This window comes from Carassius carassius, chromosome 49 (genome assembly GCF_963082965.1).
Source record: "Carassius carassius chromosome 49, fCarCar2.1, whole genome shotgun sequence".
In the NCBI taxonomy this organism is placed as follows: domain Eukaryota; kingdom Metazoa; phylum Chordata; class Actinopteri; order Cypriniformes; family Cyprinidae; genus Carassius; species Carassius carassius.
In genome coordinates, this window is record NC_081803.1 from 2,879 (window position 1) to 15,775 (window position 12,897).

At 39.4% G+C, this 12,897-nt stretch overlaps 1 long non-coding RNA gene across 1 annotated transcript; it reads right to left on the reverse strand.

The window, feature by feature from the left end:
• Nucleotides 1-1,012: 1,012 nt before the first annotated feature.
• LOC132132181 (uncharacterized) lies at nt 1,013-4,589 on the reverse strand. The gene is made up of 3 exons (XR_009429018.1): nt 4,535-4,589; nt 4,343-4,424; nt 1,013-1,132 (listed from the first exon to the last, which is right to left on the reverse strand). It is a non-coding gene; the product is annotated as an uncharacterized LOC132132181 (long non-coding RNA).
• Between the last annotated feature and the right edge of the window lie 8,308 nt (nt 4,590-12,897).

Genomic DNA, 12,897 nt, shown 5'->3' on the forward strand with positions numbered 1-12,897 from the left:
AGCCCTCCCTTTGTCCTACCCACTCAAAATTGTATGTGTTTTTTTCTCAAAAAACAATGACTTTATTTTTGAAATTAACATTTTATCAAGACTCTTTTTTTTTTTGTTTAATCCATAGGTTTAATCTTGCATCATAATGACTTTAATCTCAAAATGGTTTTATTTATTTTGTATTATTACTGTTGCTTGGCCCTAATCCTCTTCCATAGGTTTCTGTTGTCTGTCAAATGAAAAATTTATTTTTAAATGTTTCTGTAAAATATTCATTTCAGTGCATCACTAAAATAAAACTCTTGTTGGATCACTTGTTTCCATATAAAATCCATATATATATATAAAAAAAGAATCAAATAAACATAAATAACAGCCCTAAACACAAAGTATGGTGGCACTAACATATAAAAAGGAAACAATTCATGGTAACAATTTATTTTAACGAGTCAGTGTTTCACACGTTACATGTACTTACTATTATAAAAACAATGAATTATGCATAATTGCATGCAAGTAACCCCAAGCCGAACCCGAATCCTAACCCTATAATAAATACACGTAGTTAATTAATATTACTCAGTACTTAAATGTATAATGACACTGACAAGAAAAATAAATTGTAACCCAATTCATTTTAGTGTCCAGTAACTATAGTAAATTATGTGTAATTAATTTGCTAATTTTTGACTCCGTACTAGGTGAAATTATAAGGACACATTATAATGAAGCATGATTTAAAAGGGAACTGTCTCACCTCTTGGACCTGAACATGGGGTTTTGGACACTGTGGCTGTGGCACTGAAAGAAGAGCGCAAACACGAGCACGGTGCACCCCAGAGCGCCCATCTCTGAGCGGACAGAAGAGCGATCAACAACAGAACTGAAGTGAGGCGATGTGTTTCAATCCTGCCCTGCCTCCATCAGCCACAGAAACACTGCTCCGGATCTCCTGCTCCTCCGATTCACTCCTTCTGCTTTCTTCAAAAAAGAGCCATAAAACATTCCACGACTCAGTCGCCTCTTGGGCTGTCGAACACGGGCACACGAGATGAAGAGGAGGAGGAGGAGGAGACGGGCTTCTTGCTTCTCACGCTGGGCAGCACATATCACGACTGTAACATCAGGCTTCTGTCACAACCTGCAAAAACAGCAGCCAAAAAAGAAGAGGAGAACAAACAGATGACAATAAAACAAATGCACACTTTAAAATATTATCCAGCACTCTCAGAATAATCAGAGAGATCAATTCTCACATCCCTACCACCATTCATGAAATATACATGCAGTCCAACTCTGAACAGAGACAGAGAGAGAGAGAGAGCAAACAATGATCTAATCAAAGAGGATTCCCATGGGTCCTGCTCCCCAGGAGACACAGGAAGTGAAGGGGCCTAGCACAGCTTCGTGACGGGGATTGTCCCTTCAGGAGGGCGGCACCATGCTCAATATCTTAAGCACTTAAGAGGGATTCTCTGCGAGACGTAGAGATGAACAGCAAATGAGCAGACCCGAGCCACTGGGAATTATGGGAGGTATCGACAACATCCCGAGATTACCATCTCAATACATCTACATTCAGTGCCTCAGTACAATCAACGAGATGCACAAACAGTGTAAAGGCAGATGTCTAGTGATGAAGAAGAGAGGCCTATCCAAATAAGACAAATGAAAACAAGCAGACGGGGAGGAACCGAAGGCTTACGCTCTTTCAGTGTAAGCTGAATTAATCGCTGAAATAATCCTCTTGACACTGATGGAAATTAACATCTTGCCAAGGAGCTGCTTGGTCTTTCTGGGCAAATGAAATCAAAAAGCAACGCAGCTTAACAAGCACTTACCTTGGATTAAACCAGGATTTTTATGCTTCATCTTTATAAATCATTAATAACTAAATAAATAAATGACAATAAATATTAAATAAAATTAAAATAACAATAGCAAAAAAAAAAAAAGTACCCTACCCTAAGGGTAATTTAAGGCCTTTATACGACACGATTTTCAATGAAAAACTGAAAACTTTTTATATGTTTTTGCTGATTATTTAAACTTTTTAGAAAAGGGTTTCAAAGTCCAGGCTTTGGAAAACAACACCAGAACTGTCTCCACGTAAATTACAAAGACAAATTTATGAAAAACAAATGAATGAATAGACATGCATGATAACCATAAAACATTGTTTTTAGTTGTTTCCGTGGATCTGTGAGAACGGGGTTCATTTTGACGATGTCGTTGTCTGTGTGCGAAACCTTCCAAAAATGCAGAAGAAGAACTTTTCTGTTTTTAGTACATTGTTGTTGTGTAAATGTACCCAAAATCTATTTTTTTATTTTCTTTACTCCACGAATCTAAAAACATTAATGTTTCCACAAATCCCAAATAGACGCAAATTCAGCATAACATCCCATAATTATTTTCCAGAGACACAGAATTAGATCAATTAACCTTAAAACTGCTTTGACTGACTAAATCAATCTTACAGATGGTAATATTCAGATGAAATGAATAATCTAAGAATAGCATATCCATTCATTAAATGTGTTGTGATGAGATTTTGTGCTAGATATGGTCAAGAGGAGACCTCTTAGCCTACTTTTTGAAACAATATTAAACAATAAGGCATGACAGACCATGCTATATTGTGAATATTGTCACAGCTAAAGGCTGGTCTAACAGAGAAATTCTGCAAAAGTCAGCAACCAATGTCAATCCACTTTCAAGTTTGTTTTTTTTACTTTACATAAAATATCAGTGTGGTAAACAGCAGCAGTTTTCTATAAGTTGATGTGAAACACTGTATTTCCAAGTTGTATCAAATGCATTTGCTAAGTCAAAGAAAATAGCAGTCACATGTTCCTTAGCATCATTTATGTAACTTTCAAGAATAATGATGTGATCTATAGAGCTTCTTCCTCTCCTAAAACCACAGGGAGCATCACTTATAACAGAACTGGACTCCATTATCCATACAAGTCTTTTACATACACAACTCATCGAGACTATGGGACAACAACTGGAAAGTTCATTGGGATCTTTCCCTTCTTCTGAAATATGAATCACTTGCACTTCTTTTAGAAAAAGAAAATTTGAGACAAATACACGATTTTTAAAAACTGCCTGTGGATGTTGTCTGGACCTGTTTATGGCTGCCAGAGGTCTTCTGTGATGAAACGTTAAACATTATTCTGCAACCTGAACTTTCCCCCAAAACATTTACAGCAAGTATATTAGTAATTTCCTGTTTTGTGGTTAATATTTCATCTCCAAGATTAATAAGAGGAATTTGAGGGCCCATCATAATGCAAATCAGATTCCTTCTTCATTAAACCTTCAATGCTAGATACAAATTATCTCCAACTTTTAGCCTCATTAATGTCTCTGTGTGCTTGTGTTATGATTATTTTGATTTAATGAGGTTGTCTGTTGTTCTAAAAAGATGCATTTCTACTCTTTTTGGGTGTTTTTTTCTTCTTCTTCTTTTTGCAGTTGTCTTTGCCGATGCAAAAACAATGCCGGACGACTGTGTTTAGAATTTGGTGATCTTTTTGAAATGGCATCCTTTTATATATTCAGAAAAAACATTAAACATCTTACACAGAGATTAAAAAAGAGGTACATGTCTGCTGTAAAAAAAAAAAAAGCCATCTATGTACACTAGGCCCTTCTTCCTTTAAGAATTAGAATAAGTGGAAATCAACCGTTTGCACTCTTCATTAATCTACATTATCAAAGCCAATTATTGATTAGGCTATAAAGGAACAGTTGTTTTTACAAATGTACAAATGTTTTTACAAATACATGTGTACATTTGCTTAAATTCATCCCAAACTGATCCCAACTACCTTTTTATAACATCAAAACAGAAACTGGAAACAGTGCCATAGGTCAGCGTATCATTCCCAGCATGAATCATCTCGCACGCTCAAGTCCGCACGTCATCCATACCTGCTACGAAATATAAACTCAAATAACTGAAAAGAACACCACTGTAATCCAGAGAAACCTCTCACTTTTCATCAAACAGCGATGATGCTTACCTTTAGAGAAATCCATCCCAAACAGCCAGTATTTATTATGTGCATGGATCATGGATGAAGGGAGACAACTATCTAATGGTCTCCTGCACTTCCTCAAACATACACCATTGATCATCCTGCAAATATCAGTCTGAACATGACAGACAGTCTCTGAGAAGTCTAAATAAATGATCACGGACACAATAAATCTGCTCAAACTCTCACACTATATAGAGCAAAGGCGTTCAATCTGCTAACACTAATACATCCACTGCATTAAACAGAGAGCACAAAAGAGTCCATGAGAAGTCAAACATTCATAACAGCCTGCCTACCTCACTCGCTCATCACGTTAAGATCTGAAGCACGGCAGAGAACGAGAGATGAACTGCTGCTGTTTCAGCGCAGCCTGACTCACTGAAACAGTGAAGGAGGGAGGAGAGAGAGAGAGAGAGAGAGAGCCCAGCATGCTGGCTGACATCAACATCATCACACCCAAGACCTGAAGAGAAGGTAACCATGGCAACCGTCAGTTACCATAGTTACGTTCCCCAAGAGTCTCTCTCTCCTCATTGATCCATCAGTGTTTCAGCATCTAAACATTGGAGCTACGCCCACGCAGGCAGCGTTTGGGTCAAACTAAATTAGAAGAAACCACATTGCAACATAATCTACTGATTTATGTTTGAATAAAAAAGCAAAACATTTTGAGTTTATTGCTTTAAACATACAAAATGACTCTGCTGACATCATTCACAATACAATATGGCAGAGGGCAGCTGCCGATCTCTTTTGACGCAATATCCGTTTCGATGCTAACAGCAGCTTCTCTGATGGAGCTCTTGGGTGCTGTAGTTCTTCTTTGGGAATTAGATTATCATTTTTTATTATTAAATTAAAATACCATACCTGTATATCACCACTTACATTCAGAGCTCATGGTCGGACTGCATTGAAAACTATACATTTTCAGTACAAGTCAATTTACAAGCATGCTATTTTAAAGATACATACAGTACAACCACATATTTAAATTCAATAGCAATACAGAACTGCAAAACATTTAGCAGACCCTTTTATCCAAAGTTACTTAACAGTGCATTCAGGCTACACATTATTTTACAAGAAAAAAATACAAGAAATACTTTTATTTACAGTATTTGAATCTGTTTCTCTTAAAATCCAAGATATATGCTTATGTTTAACATTTATAGTTATATACAGAAATATGTTTTTTGATAGTAATTGGGCAGTGCTTAAACATGCACATGAATTAATGAAATATCTACGATAAAATGTATTTTTTGCTGGTCCTGTTCAAACTGAAGATATAAAATGTTAATATGTTGTTTCTATTTACTGTTTTCATCCTGACCAATGTAAAGAGTTAAAAAAACGGACTTTAAAAACACTCATTGTGCAACATCTCACCAGGGAAGAAAAAATAATAGATTTTCTGAGATTTTAACAGTAAACATATATGTCAAAACATAGAAGACATTAGCATTTGTTCATTTTAAATTCAGGTTTAAATGTTAGGTGGTGGTTAATTATTATTTTTTTTCTGTGATAAAAATCTGCATTGTGTCAACAGGATATGAAAGCAGTGTCACTTCCCTGTGACAGACACTTCAAACTGTGAGAGTTTACAACACAGTGAGTTTGAGAGCATTCCGTGTTATAACAGCTGCTCTATGTGAAATCACACACCTGATGGTATTTATTACTGATTAGAGAACTGGCTTTACTGACTAGATGCGCATTAATTATCGGCAGATATCCGCAGACATCTGCTATCGTCGAAATCTCTGATTATTGTTGATATATAATACTATTGTCTATCGGCACAACCTTAATTCCAGCCTTGATGTCCCACAACTCTGAACATTTTGTATGTTTCGCTTATAACTTCAGATGTTTGTTCTATTTGACAGTAAGTGCCCTGCGAAGTGGACATCACAGGACATTCCTCCATGATTCTGGTTCAAATGGAGTGTATATGTTCAATTCAAAGTTTGTGAGACGTGAGTTTAAATTGTATTTATTTACAGAAGTGTTTTATGTCAAACTTAATATACAAACAAAATCTCATTCTGATGGCACCCATTCACTGCAGAGGACCCAATGGTGAGCAAGTGATGCAATGAGGGTCTAGGTCTTCACCCCTGATCCTGGGATCCCACTGTGATGCAATGTTTATTTCCAACCTGTTTCGACACACCTGGCCTGTGATTTTGATGCTGAAGACCTTGATTCACTGGTTTGGGTTTGCTTGATAAGGATTGTACCCAAACTCTGCAGGACAGTGGCTCCCCAGGAGCAGGGCTGAAGTCCTAGTCCTGAGGGTGAGTCAATTTTGGGGGAACTAAAGTTTTTCAGCAAGCATTTCACACAATTTGATTCCTTCTCACAAGTTCCAGACAGTCATAATGCAGAAGGTCTTTGCAAACATTTATTCACTATAACATGTAACTTGAATAAGTGAATTACTCCACACAGCTGGACGGACTGGAGCTGAATAATGACACTATTGTCTTGCTACTACATCAGCAGCAGTCAAATCTGTCTAATGCTAATGTCTGATGGGGGACTCAGTATAGTACAAAATTCCACATTATTTTCCACATACTGTACATTATTGTTGTTCCTCTATGTCACCTTTATTTATATAGCGCTTTAAACAAAAAAAATGCCCCATTGTTTTTTACAAAGCTCATCGTTTTGAAAAGCAAGGTGTGCTCTGATTGGCCAGCTATCCAGTGTGTTGTGATTGGCTGAATGCCTCAAGCGTGAGACGTAAAACCGTCAAACAACTAGCACTACTCCACACTGCTTAAAACTCACGTTTTAATCATCAGTGGCAAATCCTTTAAATATGTAAATGTGCTTACTGACTGCCAGCATTGTAGTCTTCTCTCCCAGGATCAGGAAACAGTCCTCCGTAAATTGCGCTGCACACATCTGAATATTTGTGTTTTAGAAATCTACTGATTTCTAGTTGCGTTTTCTTTTTTTGGAAGACCAAACAAAGTATTTTAATTTTCACAACGAAACAGCATCTCCACGGCATGGCGCCAGCGGCAACAGAGAGAATAAAAGTTACACCTTCTTTCTTTGCATGAACATTTGGATGGCGTTATGCAAATCTTCCCACATAGTGATGTAGACATGTGGGGCGTGTTTAAGCTGGTTATTTTAGGAGGGTGTGGATGAGTCTTAACTTTCATAAAGAATATCTCTTTGGATTTGAGATTTCAGTCTTTGCAACTTTGGGATCTTATCTATTCACGAACAGCTTGTAACTCTCCAAAGAGAAAGGAAAACTTGAAATCGCATCATATGACCCCTTTAAAGGAGTAATTTTGACATTTACCATGACATGATCCTGAATCACATTTTCTGCCAATTCCTTGTAAAACCTTAGGGAATTTATCTGGGATACTACAGGGATTCTCAAAACCTAATGAGATATATTCTTTACATGTTAAATTTAACAGTAAGTTAAAATTTTTTAGTTAAAGATATAAAGGACTACATTTGCATCAAGAATAATGACAGCTACAAGCAGTGACATGTATTTTTGTGTAAGGTGTTTCTACATCTACATATAACGCCTGCTCCCTTTCCCAACCCTAATATCTACTGTACACATTTCTGAAATCTTCCTACTCAAACAGACCTGATTCAACTCATCAGCTCATTAGTAAAGACTACAAGACCTGGAATGGTTGTCAAATAAGAAAGACTCCAAATTTGTACTGTAGGTTTTATTTTATTTTATTTTTTAGGCAATGCGTATTTGATGCTTTCGTTTGTCATAATAATGTAATGTCTTTATTTCAATCAATTTCATTTGGAAACAAAATAGTATACGCAAATTCAATCAAATGACGGCTCGTGGTTATAATTAATAAAGTTAAGTGTAATTGTTGTGGTACTAAAAAATAAATACAACAAACAGTAATCCAAAACACAATGAAAGACAAAATACACTATAACACAGCAACAACGATAAAAAAGCATGAACAGTATCAACGTTTTCAACGTAAACGAGCTTCTCCACCCTTCCTCCAGACTCTAGGACCTTGGTTTCCAAATGAAACACAAAACTTGTTCTCATCTGAAAAGAGGACTCAGGACCACTGGGCAACAGTCCAGTTCTTCTTCTCCTCAGTCCAGTTAAGACGGCTCTGACATTGTCTGTGGTTCAGTAAATCTCTTGACACGTCTGTGTGTGGTGGCTCTTGATGCCTTGACCCCAGCCTCAGTCCATTCCTTGTGAAGTTCACTCAAATACTTTAATCGATTTTGCTTGACAATCCTCATAAGGCTGTGGTTCTCTCAGTTAGTTAATCAGTTGTGCATCTTTTTCTTCCACACTTTTTCCTTCCACTCAACTTTCTGTTAACATGCTTGGATACAGCACTCTGTGAACAGCCAGCTTCTTTGGCAATGAGTGTTTGTGGCTTACTCTCCTTGTGAAGGGTGTCAATGATTGTCTTCTGGACGACTGTCAGATCAGCAGTCTTCCCCATGATTGTGTAGCCTAGTGAACCAAACTGAGAGACCATTTTGAAGGCTCAGGAAACCTTTGCAGGTGTTTTGAGTTGATTTGCTGATTGGCATGTCACCATATTCTAATTTGTTGAGATTGTGAATTGATGGGTTTTTGTTAAATGTGAGCCAAAATCATCACAATTAAAAGAACCAAAGACTTTAACTACTTCACTCTGTGTGCATTGAATTTATTTAATACACAAGCTTCACAATTTGAGTTGAATTACTGAAATAAATGAACTTTTCCACAATATTCTAGTTTATTCTACATTCTAGCATCATTCTAGATGCACCTGTATAAGGGTTGTGGCTTTTTGTACAAATTAATGCAGTGACTCAATCATAACACGTAAATGACTTATAAGTCATTTCACTTTCTTTTGTCGCCACCTTCTGGTGTGAATATGCAAGCTCGCCGAACGAATCAATGAATTAATCTTTTTGGTAAAATAATTTACAAGACTCGATTCACTGGGATGAATCAAAGACTCGTTTGAGATGCCAGATGCCTCGCCTCGAAGTGGACGAAAGTAATCTGCAGTGGTCAAGGAAAAAATAAAATACATCCAGTCAAGACGGACACTCACTTCTCATAATAGATCAGCAAATACGAGATCAAAAACTAATAATGTAGATGTTTTATTTTCTATTGCATTTATATGCAAGAAAATATGATGAACACGATCACAAGTACACTACATGCTTTATCCCCCCCCACCAAAAAAAACACGTTTTCCATTCATTTTTAGTTTGATAAAGACACCTATTTTATTGTATTCCATACATAAATGCATCAACAAATGAGTGTTTGTAATAAAAATAAATAAAGTAAAATGAAATGAAATAAATTTAAATAAATAAATACATGATCAGGGATGGAAAAAATCTAACATTTTAGAAGACAAACAAAATGAGCATTAATAAGCTGTGTCATTAGCAGTGTTGGAGGAAACACATTAACTTGAATATAGATTACTCTTTTCAAGTAACTAAAATACCACATTACTTTTACAATAAAAAACGTCTTGGTTACGTATGGTAACCTCTGAGACAAGGTCTTTACAGGGGATCTGTATCTGGGGCTCTAGTTGTCCTGGTCTCCGCTTTCTTTCAGGGATGTAGAGGTCCTTTCTAGGTGCTGATCCAGCGTCTGGTCTGGATACGTACTGGATCCGGGTGACTGCAGTGACCCTCTGATCTGGACACAGACTGGATCTGGTGGCCACGGTGACCTCGGAACAAGAGAGAAACAGACAAGTATTAGCGTAGATGCCATTCTTCTAATGATGTAGCAAGTACATAGGGTGTTATGGGAAGTGTTTCCGGTTCCGGTTTACCTAATTAATGCAGCCTAAAAATCCTTTAACGGATTTGGATAATAAAAGCATATTAGTATGTTATGTGTATGCCAGGTTAAAGAGATGGGTCTTTAATCTAGATTTAAACTGCAAGAGTGTGTCTGCATCCCGAACAATGTTAGGTAGGTTATTCCAGAGTTTGGGCGCCAAATAGGAAAAGGATCTGCTGCCTGCAGTTGATTTTGATATTCTAGGTATTATCAAATTGCCTGAGTTTTGAGAACGTAGCGGACGTAGAGGATTATAATGTAAAAGGAGCTCATTCAAATACTGAGGTGCTAAACCATTCAGGGCTTTATAAGTAATAAGCAATATTTTAAAATCTATGCGATGCTTGATAGGGAGCCAGTGCAGTGTTGACAGGACCGGGCTAATATGGTCATACTTCCTGGTTCTAGTAAGAACTCTTGCTGCTGCATTTTGGACTAGCTGTAGTTTGTTTACTAAGCGTGCAGAACAACCACCCAATAAAGCATTACAATAATCTAACCTTGAGGTCATAAATGCATGGATTAACATTACTGCATTTGAAATTGAGAGCATAGGTCGTAATTTAGATATATTTTTGAGATGGAAAAATGCAGTTTTACAAATGCTAGAAACGTGGCTTTCTAAGGAAAGATTGCGATCAAATAGCACACTTAGGTTCCTAACTGATGACGAAGAATTGACAGAGCAACCATCAAGTCTTAGACAGTGTTCTAGGTTATTACAAGCGGAGTTTTTAGGTCCTATAATTAACACCTCTGTTTTTTCAGAATTTAGCAGTAAGAAATTATTTGTCATCCAGTTTTTTATATCGACTATGCAATCCATTAGTTTTTCAAATTGGTGTGTTTCACCGGGCTGCGAAGAAATATAGAGCTGAGTATCATCAGCATAACAGTGAAAGCTAACACGATGTTTCCTGATGATATCTCCCAAGGGTAACATATAAAGCGTGAAGAGTAGCGGCCCTAGTACTGAGCCTTGAGGTACTCCATACTGCACTTGTGATCGATAGGATACATCTTCATTCACTGCTACGAACTGATGGCGGTCATATAAGTACGATTTAAACCATGCTAATGCACTTCCACTGATGCCAACAAAGTGTTCAAGTCTATGCAAAAGAATGTTGTGGTCAATTGTGTCAAACGCAGCACTAAGATCCAATAAAACTAATAGAGAGATACACCCACGATCAGATGATAAGAGCAGATCATTTGTAACTCTAAGGAGAGCAGTCTCAGTACTATGATACGGTCTAGTTCCCCTAAGGAGCGAACGGAGACGCCACGTCGGTGACCGACGAATATGGGATATCGCTTCGATAGACCAATCTACTTCGAGTGTAAACTAAACGAGCCAATGCACATTGGCATGCAATTATTGCATCCAGCTGCCGCTGATCACTGCGTGAGTATAAGAAGGCAGTAGTTGCAATGCATTCCAGTTTTTCGCTGAGGAGCCGAACCGGGGACCCGGCAGCTCAGCGGCGGTACAGCAACCATGGCGACGGGACGTGATGTGTCCGTTCCCTCCTTCAGGGAAGAGGGTTACCATACGTAACCGAGAAGTTCCCTTTCAGTCGGTCATTCTCGACGCCACGTCGGTGACCAACGAATATGGGATCCCTATCAAAGCACCATGGGTGCTGCCCCTTCCAGTGCCCTGTGCGAGCCGCCTGCGCCCCTATTAGGTGTAGGCCGGGGCTCAGAACAAGTAACTCAACGCACTGTTGTCAAAGCACTACCTCACTGGGTGAGATTGGATAACACTGGGAAAACGTACCCGGTCCGTTTGGAACCGGGATGCTGCAGAAGCCCCATCCTTCTGGAAGGAGGTCTCGGAGGCAAATACACATATAGCATCCTTTTAGGAGTATACAGAGAAATTTGAGGTGATTAAAAACCCTCTTGGGAAGGCAGAAGTCTGCTGGGGAAACACGGGCTCTAAGTCTATACCGTGGACTATACACATATGAGTACCGCTTAGGTCTCAATATGGAACCCACCCTTCCATGGTTCTCACGGATACATCATGAAGGCCTGGCGCCTGACGTTCCGCCACGTCCAGCTGCTTAGGGTGATGGAGGATCTCAACAGGGTCTACAGTACGGACACTCTGGAGCAGTTTAAGCAAGCCGACACTAACCGGGGCCTCTCAGTGCCACTACCCGTTTGAGGTGAGAACACACGAGGATACCGGATTACACGAAGGCTATAGAACCTAGCGAACGTCGCCCAGCCCGCAGCTCTACAAATATCTGTCAGCGAGGCACCACGAGCCAGCGCCCAGGAGGATGCAACACTTCTAGTTGAGTGAGCTCGCAACCTGAACGGGCAGGGAACATTCTGAGCCTGATAAGCCAGGGTTATGGCATCCACAATCCAGTGGGCCATCCTCTGCTTAGAGACGGCACTCCCCTTCTGCCGGCCTCCGTAACAGACAAAGAGCTGGTCTGAGGTCCTGAAGCTTTGTATACGTAGCACCTTAATGCTCGGACGGGACAAAGCAAAGCCAGGGCTGGGTCTGCCTCCTCCAGGGGCAGCGCTTGCAGGTTCACCACTTGGTCTTTGAAGGTTTTAGTGGGAACCTTGGGCACGTAGCCAGGCCGGGGCCTCAGGATTACCTGGGAGTCAGCCAGCCCGAACTCTAGGCACGAATCGTCGACCGAAAATGCATGCAGGTCCCCTACCCTCTTGATGGAGGCCAGTGTAAGCAGGAGCAGAGTTTTCAATGAAAGAAACTGAATGCAAAGGCTCGAATGGGCCCTGCTGTAGTGATTTAAGCACTAGAGACAGGTCCCAAGAGGGTATACAGGATGGATTTAACCTCCTGGCCCCTCTAAGGAACCAGAGGGCGGTAGCTCAGCCGAATCGTCATCCGACAGCTCTCCCTCCGATGCTGAGATCGACATCTGGTCGGGGGGAGTCCCACTGGATACCGCTGGTACGCTCCTTGAAGAAGGCCCAGCGCGTTCCGTGGGTTGC